A 9,643-nucleotide genomic window follows, 5' to 3' on the forward strand; every position below is an offset into this window, starting at 1 on the left:
CTCTTTTTTTGTTCTTATATCATTGAGTTTAAAAATATATTATATTGATAATTCCTTTATTTATTTAGTCAAAAAACCATCATTTTTCTTTTAATAATAAATTGTTTGAATTATACAACAGTAAGCAAGTTCTTTATAACAAATAATAGTATTAAGCAAAGCATAAGACACTTGCTATTACACTTTTTATTATAAAAATATACTTAAATTCACCATAATTACAGATTGTACTATAGTATGCTAAATAAGTACCTACTAAGTCAAACATAAATTGCTAAAAGTATGCTATCAGCCATCACTAAAAACTTACATTCTTGTCTTCTGGAATCTAGAACTTGCCTTTTAGATCTCTTATGTATTCTTAGATATTATATAGTCTATGGGTTTTGATATAATATTACACGTACACATATTATTTTGGCTATGATTTTTTCCCGACTTAAACACGGTGTAAATGAGAATCTATTATCTTTAGTAGAACCTAGATATATTTTTATTTACTTTTCTAATTACGTTATTTTCTTAAAAAATGATCATAATCTTATATTTTGATTTCATTCTTATTTTTTGTATTATGTAATCATCTTAAATCAATAATTTATAAAATATAATTGAAAGGTACGTAAATATACCATGAAGATGCCAAAAAGCATAAATCGTCAATCTAAAACACGATTCCTATGGAAATAGTCGAAACTCTAATCTATTAGAATATATGGTTCAGTCATATTATAATATAGGTATTATTTTAAAAAACACACAATATGTAATCATTATTCAACATAGTTTATTAATAATCAGGACTAATTTATTCCACATCAAAGAAGCATTGTCAATTTAATACATTAAAAAAGATATTTTTAATATAGATTTAAACAGTAAAAAAATTAAATTCTGTCATCAATAAATCATCAAAATTTACCTAGCTCTTCGAATAATATTATTTTAATCATAATTAAGGACAGCATAAAGTAAATAATATATTTAATATTTTATTAATATAATTTATGAGGAATTCAATTACTTAACACGCTCACGAATCAATAAAACACCATCAACCAGTCATGATTATTAGTTTATTGATTATTACTAAGTGAAATAAGTACCTTCTACGTATTGTGTTTTATTTTAAAATAATGAGATTTTACAGGTAATGTTATAAAAAATGTAATATACAAGTCTATATAACAAGTTTTGGATTCAAATATATTTTCAAAATGAATTATAATAATATTTCTACTAGTCTATTCTAAAGTTTGTATTTGACGTTCGGCAGCTTTTATGAAAGCTTAGCTAGTGCAAAATGATAGTCGCGGTCAAGGATTGGTCCGAACAACCATGATAACATATTATCCTATGTAATGTTACGTTATGACCTGCAGATGTGTACTTTACTGCATATTGTATGTTACATGACGTGTATATAGTGTTTCACGTATATTCAGTATGTTATACTTACATATAGTAAAAACATTATTATACACTCAGTGACTTGATGCTATTTTTATTTTGTGCATCTTGCAATATTTATTAATACCGTAACCAAATGAAAACCATTCTCTAGAAACATTGTTTGTAGAAAAGAAGATGAAAATACTGTCTGTATTAAGAATTTAATTAAGTTTCTTACGTACCTACTATTATAGCTGATTTTGTGTAATTGTTCATCTTAATAATGATTGTTTACTATACTGTATCAAAATATCTTATTTAGGCTATTTAGACTCTAATGAACGGTTTTTATCAACTTGGTATGGTCTATAAAGTATGGAGCTTGGGGAATAATAAGATATTTTGTTAAATGATGTCAAAAATCTTTCAAACATTATTACATTAAATGTATGTATACTTATAAGAAGATTGTCTTCAACATATTAGTATTTAAAATACGAGTATCCGGATGGTAAAAATTTTTCCTTTAAAATATAATAATAAGTGTTGTCATGTTACGTTTCACGTGACATGTCTACATTTCAAACGCAGACTTAAATAAATAATGTTAATTTAATTAACAATAAATTTGGCACAACCTTGTTAAAAGTATGTGTCAACCTTGTTTCTAAAACAATGATCGTTAAAAAAATAGGCCAATGGGGTTTCTTCCCGCCTTTTTGAAAGCGTAATATCAACAAATAACTTATTTCCGCCCAAAAGATTTCACTCCGGGATTAGATTCAGTGCAGTACGGATGTGTCCGGTTAACATTTAAATACAGTTTCCAAGCCATTTGTAGTTACTTCCTTTCGGATAGAAAGAAGGATTCGCAGTTCATAATTCCAGCCAAGATGAAGTTCCAGCCATCACACTTTAAACATAAAGCTAAATAATCATTACCATCTTACAAGAAATTCTCTATGTCCATACCAAGGAACGCTTCTCGAATTTGTATTAAAATTTGTATTTGTTTTCGTATCATTTTAAATTTCAATGTAAATTGGTTGTGTGTAATTAAATAACACTTTTCACGATACAGCTGTGTTCTTATTTTTATATTGTTATATTTAATTTGTAAAATATACACTCTTTTAAGGCGCCCAAAAATTATAATTTAATATTTCAAACGAGTTTACAAGTGACATTTTATTTGAGGTAGATAAATGATTTATAAAGCATTCTTCATAGAAGGTTAAGTTGGCAGAAAGCCGAATCTCATACGCTGTGAGATTAACAGTACTAAATATTTCATGTTTTATTGATTGAATTAGTTGGCACTCCATGTTTAACGATTGTGCATTACAATTATTAAACTTCTTTTACTATTATCATTCTAACTATTTACTATTTTACACTCTTCTCCCGTTTATAAATTTGACAGTGTACATTATAAAAACCAATGACAGTTAGTAGTGCAGTGAAACATTAGCGTATTTGGTAATAGAAAATAAATAAATAGAAACACTCAGGCTTTGAGAAAATTACATAAATATCTTGTGATCTCACCAAATCAAACTCGGCAACCCCTGACAAAAAACCAGCGCCTTGCGCACTGGACTAAAACACTCGTTAACGGTGACGATTATTTAATAAAACTATAATATGAGGATGTTGTGCCTACTAAATAATTATTAAGAGCGTTATGCATGATACCCAGGCAGATTAATAAATATTGTTAACTTCTTATTTTGGTCATTAAGTGGGAACATGCTCAGCGTAGGTCAAAATGAAACTTTTATAAGTTATTTTACTGCAAGTATGATGCAAACCTTTGATCGGCCCAAGGATGGCTCTACTTTAACGGCCCACGTGCTCGTCGTAGGTCAAAATTGAGTTTTTATCGAATTTTCAAACCATGATCCTGGACATTCCGTAAACGTTGTAGATAATCTATTAATATAATTTTAAAGCCTTGTTATCCGTTATATTTATTTTAAACATTTGATGGCTGCAAAAAGTATATTTATTACATAAAATAGTTTTAAACCTAACGCACCAAGCAGCCTCTCATTACGCTGAAAGTGAAGAGGCAATATTGAACCTGTCTCTGACACGTGCTGCGGATGCCAGAAGAAAACCTTAACCTGGCTTGCCTGTTTTTCAAGCCGACCGGATTTCGGCGTCCTGGAACGCCGCTAAATACTATCTAGAGAGTGTATACGGCAGAGCTACGGGATGCTGGTTTAACGTGGAACGAAGCAAGAAGACTGGCGAGCGACCAGGATTCTTGGAGGCGCCGCGTGGTGTCCATATGCCCCAATTAAGGGGAAAATATGGCCAAAGAAGTCAGTGTAGTGTATTGAATCGACCTTTATGAAGAAATATCGCGATGACATGTTTCAACTTTCTCAGCGATTATGACTCTAAGAATGACTATTATAGTGTTAAACGTGTACTTTAATACGTTTGTATAGAGATTTTAACGTTTGCTAAAAAAACATACGTCTACATAGAGAAGGTTTTGCAACTCTTTATCAATTATTTTCAAAGCTAGTCTAACTATTCACTTCAATATTCATTTTGAATTTTTGACAAAACTGGATGGAATTTAACACTGTTAACTGGAAAAGCTAATAAGCCATTTGATAAAACACTATTATATTTAAATCTATGCTATGACAATTTTTTTCTGAACGAGTTTACGCAGTTTCTTTTTAAATCAGTTTTTTGGCAATCGGGATTTTGCTGAAGCAGTAATGGCGGGCTAAATAACAATATATCTCACGAAGTGCGCAGGCTGCACGCATATTATAATAGTATTGTGCCGTAATGTTGATTTCTCGATTTTCGTTATTAAGGTGCTTGTCCTTTAGCTAAGATCTCAGATAGTTCGTGATACGCTCGTTGGTCATTTGTCGGGTGTGCGTAGGAAAATAATATATTCGCTCGCTGCGTGCAACTACTACAGTTTACAGGTATGTATGAGCAATTATTGAGAAAATGTGAATATATTTTTCTTATGACCAACATTAATTATTATTGAAAACGGAGCATTTAAATGATTCTAGTGACTTATATAATATAATGAAATAAAATATTAAATTTACTTTTCAAAAATACTAAATATGAGTCTATCTAACGTGAAAATGTATACATACTCGTATAGTATTGCTAATAATGATAAGTTCTATACTATAGTGTGATATTATTGTTCACTCGCAGATATGACGTAACAGAGCTACAGGAAAATGTACCGCGTGCAAAAGGAAAAGCCAAAATTGCAGTAATGGGAATATGGACAATGACTGCAGCATTCCATTAACTTTGCGGTTTGTGCAATAAAATCGCACGAGAGTGTTTGCCAACATTTTACCTACAAAACTACATTTCATATTAAGACGCGCATTGTGATTTTCTTATATTTTATTTAAAATAAATGATTGATATTATCAATAAAAAGTTACTTAAATGACTATAAAAAAGTATACATTTGATTACTGGAATTTAAATATTGTATCAGAATCATACTGAAGTCATCACATTCGTATTATGTCACACCACCAATCTAACGCGTGATAGAACTTTTTATCACGTTTTTCATTTCAGGTACCTAGTGGTATGCTATAAATTAGTCAATAATAGTTTAGTTTTGTTCACCCAACCGTTGTTGTAATATTAATTAAGGTCACATATTATCCTCTCTGAATCATCTAATTAAATTCTTAATATTTTCAAAATCGATAGCATTATCCAGGAAATACAACTAACTGTTAAATATCCTTCAGATTTTAGTTTGACTTATGACAGGCCTTATTATAGGCTGCAGGATAGTATAGAAATATACGAGTGTTACTATAATTAAGTTTTTATGCCGTTTTTATAATTTTATAATATGTAGATAAAACAAATAGAAAATAATGACGAAGAAACCTTATTATTATACGTATGTAAGTATATTGATAAAATAAGTATTTCATTCTTACGTACTATAATATTGTTAATCTTGTACGGTAACCGATAATGTCATCACCAGAACGGACGATTTTTTTAGTATCAAAAAGGTACATGAGGAACCCTTAAATGCATGGTGTATTCATACGAATACACAGCATAATATGACATTTATTGTCCAAATCTTCCAAGTTTTAGTATTAACGTAAATCTTTTAACCAATATAAAAGTCTATGCATCCATTTAGTTTCATGTTTGACTACCAGATGATTCATGTTTATTTCTTATTACGCATTAACTACATCAATCCGACATTTCACCGGATCGTGACGTTTCTCCATGTTCGCAGTGCTATATCTATGAAATAATACATCTTCCAGTCCTACAAAAAATCATTTGATACTGAATAAAGGTCAATCAAGCAAAGTTTTATAAAATATTTGAGATTTTTTTATAAATTTCTAGAATAATGTGATATTTACGTCTGTATTCATTCGAATACACCATGAATTAACGCATAATATTCACCACATAGAAAGCCAATTTTTGTGAACATATTTTGGCCTTTTTAGATCAACCATGGCTCAACGACACTATTTAACTGACAAGAAACTTGAAGAGTATGCTAACAACTTATCTGACAGTGAGAATGGAATAGACTTCAGTGACGATGACAGTATTGAGGATACAGAATGTCGACCAGAGATAGATGGAGGTATGCAAGATGACGAAGCGAAAATTTCCACTTATGATCCAAATGACGGTCCACCATTGCAAATGGATGAGTTCTATGATCAACCAATACCTTCAACTACAAGACTTCCATCTTCAAAAACTAAACCCCTAAAACTCTTATGGAAAAGAAAATATATAATACTGGATTGAAGCCTGCTTATCTTTCTTAGGCAGCACATAACTTCAAGAAACATTAGAACTCAAAACACCTTACCAATTCTTCAATTATTTTTATACAAATTTAATGATATAGTTGAAGAAATAGTTGCTCAAACAAATTCGTTTTCCATTGAAAAAGACCCGAGTAAGCCCGTGGGAATTTCTTGTATTGACATAAGGCAGTATATAGATATAATAATTTTCATGTCTGTCTTTCGGCACCTGGCACTCGTTGATACTGGCCAGATGCATATCCGTTTTAATTAATTAATAAAAATTCGTCAGTTTCTGCACTTCAACCAAAATCCAATGCTTTTTCCCAGAACTGACCCTAACCACGATAGGCTATATAAAATTAAGCCTATTTATGATAAATTAAATCAATTGTTTTGTAAAATTTCTATCAAGTAGAGGTTGTGTTTAGATGAACAAATGTGTTCGTCAAAAATTGGGCATTACATGAAGCAGTACATGCCTAAAAAGTCAAATAAATAGGGCTTCAAGTTGTTTGTGCTGTGTGATGTGTCAGGCTTTGCCTATCAATTTGAAATATACTCTGGACAAGAAAATGAGGCAAAAAACAGACTTCCGTCTGAAGCAGACCTAGGAGCAAGTGGGAATACTGTCGTCAAATTATTAAGAAATGCTTCAAAAAACATTAATCATATCGTGTATTTTGATAACTATTATACAGAACAATCTAGAGTATATTGTGAAAAATGTGGAGTCGTATTGTTCTTTAATCAAGCAAAAAATTGTTTTAAATTATTCCATAATGTATTATAAATTGTTTTGTTAGTAATTATAAGAATTTTATTTATAATTATAAGGTTTTAATAAAGTCTTTCAATTTTTCCATTTTATGTTGCAAACTTTCATTTTTATGAGCTAAGTGCATGGTGTATTCATATGAATACAAACGGTTTTTGTATTAAAATTTGTCAAAAAAAAAATTTTTTTATTATTTTTTCCATGGTAAAAACAATCAACAGCATATGAATATATTTTTTTAATCAAAATCGGAAAAATCATGCATTTAAGGTTTAACGTTTAAAAATGAACGAGAATTCAATTGAGTTGAAATATGACGGCATATTACAATCATAGATCGTTGAGAATCTTGGAAAGAAATCAAAAGTGTGATACAAATGACAGATGATGAAAGCAATATTTTTGTATATAACTATATTGTGTTGGTATCTTAGACTATAGCATCTCTGTTCTAGCAGAAAACACTAATTCGAGAATACTTGTTTCGAGTAATTTGAATTTGAAGTTTTTAAAATGTTTGAAATGGTCTATCATGTCAGTTTATTAAGTAATCGTAAAAATGATGACTTTAAAATAAAGATTGTTTATTTATTAAGAATGTTAAAGTTTAAAAAAAAGTAAAATTTTCTTTTTTTATGTTTATTTTCTTATTTGTTTAGAAAAAAACGAATTAGTGTTTTTTGCCAGAACACATTTTGTCTTTTTAAGCGGTACTGATTACACTAAGTGTTATTTAGTGTTTTCTGCCAGGAGAAAAATGCAGAATATTCTCAAGCCATTGTCATAGTTTTAGGGAAAAATTTTAGTACGTAAAATTATCTAAGTATTTTTATAAAAAAAATGAGATAGATACATACTGCAATAGTATATTCTTATAGAGCGTAGAGATTATAAGTAGGTACATGTGTAAATAGTGACTTGTAGAAGGCATATTAATTAAGGGAATTTCAGAGTAACTATCATTGGTGGAAAAGTAGCATCGTTAGAGTCATCATCATCAGTCTGAATCAATACACTGCTGGATGAAGCCCTCTCCAAGCTGATTCCACTTCTCTCTGTCCTGTGCGTTGCGTTGCCACGTACTTCCGCAGTACTTAACCATTTCATCGATCCAGCGGCCTCTAGGTCTATTTTGCGGACGTTTTGTACCTCTTGGGTACCACTGGATGACTACATTTGTCCATCGGTTGTCCCTTTTTCGAGCAATGTATCCATCCCATTTCCATTTGTGATTTTTAGAGAACACTATTACATCGCAAACCCTTGTCTGTTCTCTTATACAATCATTCCGCTTTTTGGTCATTTCGCGTTATGCCCAGCATGCACTTCTCTATACCACGCTATGCTACTACAAGTTTCTGGGTCTTTTCTTTACTTAGGGTCCATGTTTCACACGCACTTGTAATTACGGGAAGCACACACTGGCTTAACATTTTGCGCTTAAGGCACGGGTCATTTTTGAAGACATTATTCAGACGGTCAAAAATACATCCACCTACAGACACCTTGTTGTCCCAGAAAATATCAATTGAGTTACTGCATATGCAGTGACGTTCCAAGACAAAATGCCGCCTCTAAGCAGTGCCGAAATGCCGCCTCATTTTTTTATACCTACCGTATTTTTTATCATCCTTTGATGACACCAATATCTAAGAAATGTGTTGTATGGATACATTACTAACAAAACCTATACCACTTAATCTAATTTAAATACATCTCTACTTCAATAGTCAAAAAATATTGTGAGTCCACGGTTTCAGATACATTTTAAAATACACGTAACAACTTCCAAAGCTCGCGAATGACTGGAAAAAATATTTGGATTTTTTTTAAATTAAGGTATGTAAGTATGTAGGTACATACCTATAATTCAAATGCAATTTGCTAATCTGCGCATGTGCGCAAGAACGTGACGTCCAAGGACAACGGAATTTTTTAGTAATTATGAATACACTGTGTTTCAAACTAGTGAGCTGATTTTTTTAAAGGAAAGATATTTCCGTTATAACTAAGTTTAGGTAGCTATTTCTATATATACCTAATGATTCTCCTCGATTGTCCGCTCTTCGGGTAACTGCCGCCCCCAAGCGACGCTCAATCTGCCTACCCCCACGGGACGTCACTGTGCATATAGCTCTTGCAGACGAATCATAAAATAAATTGCATCTCTCATAATTATTACGAAAAAGTGTTTCAGCAGTGGCTTAATAGAAAATCAACCATGTGCATGTAGTCAAGTTACGTGGTGATTCGTGAAAAGCATGACCATTTTTACGACTGGAAACATGACTTTCCTGGTTTCCTATTGCCTCGGGTAGATATATCACAAATGAAACAATTTCGTCTTTCATCTTAGAAGAGTCATGTGAGCTTTGTTAGTGGAAGCACATATTAAATTCGTAGTTAATTTGAACACGAAGTTGGGTGTACAGAGGGGTGGAGCTCATATGAGTCATGACCTTCGGCCATGAGGTTCCTGCTATGAAGAAGAAGATTGATGCTAACACCAAAGTAACCAATACACTGGCTGGATACAATGGCACCGTGCCTATATTCTTGACAATGGCCAGCGTTAAATAATATTCAAAGTCATACTGCATCTCTCATATACATACAAAACTAAGATGCTCACACAGTGTAATTGTAGTTCCAA

Source organism: Rhyacophila brunnea, unplaced genomic scaffold (assembly GCF_057557595.1).
Source record: "Rhyacophila brunnea isolate RB1 unplaced genomic scaffold, BYU_Rbru_1.0 scaffold_15, whole genome shotgun sequence".
Taxonomy (NCBI): domain Eukaryota; kingdom Metazoa; phylum Arthropoda; class Insecta; order Trichoptera; family Rhyacophilidae; genus Rhyacophila; species Rhyacophila brunnea.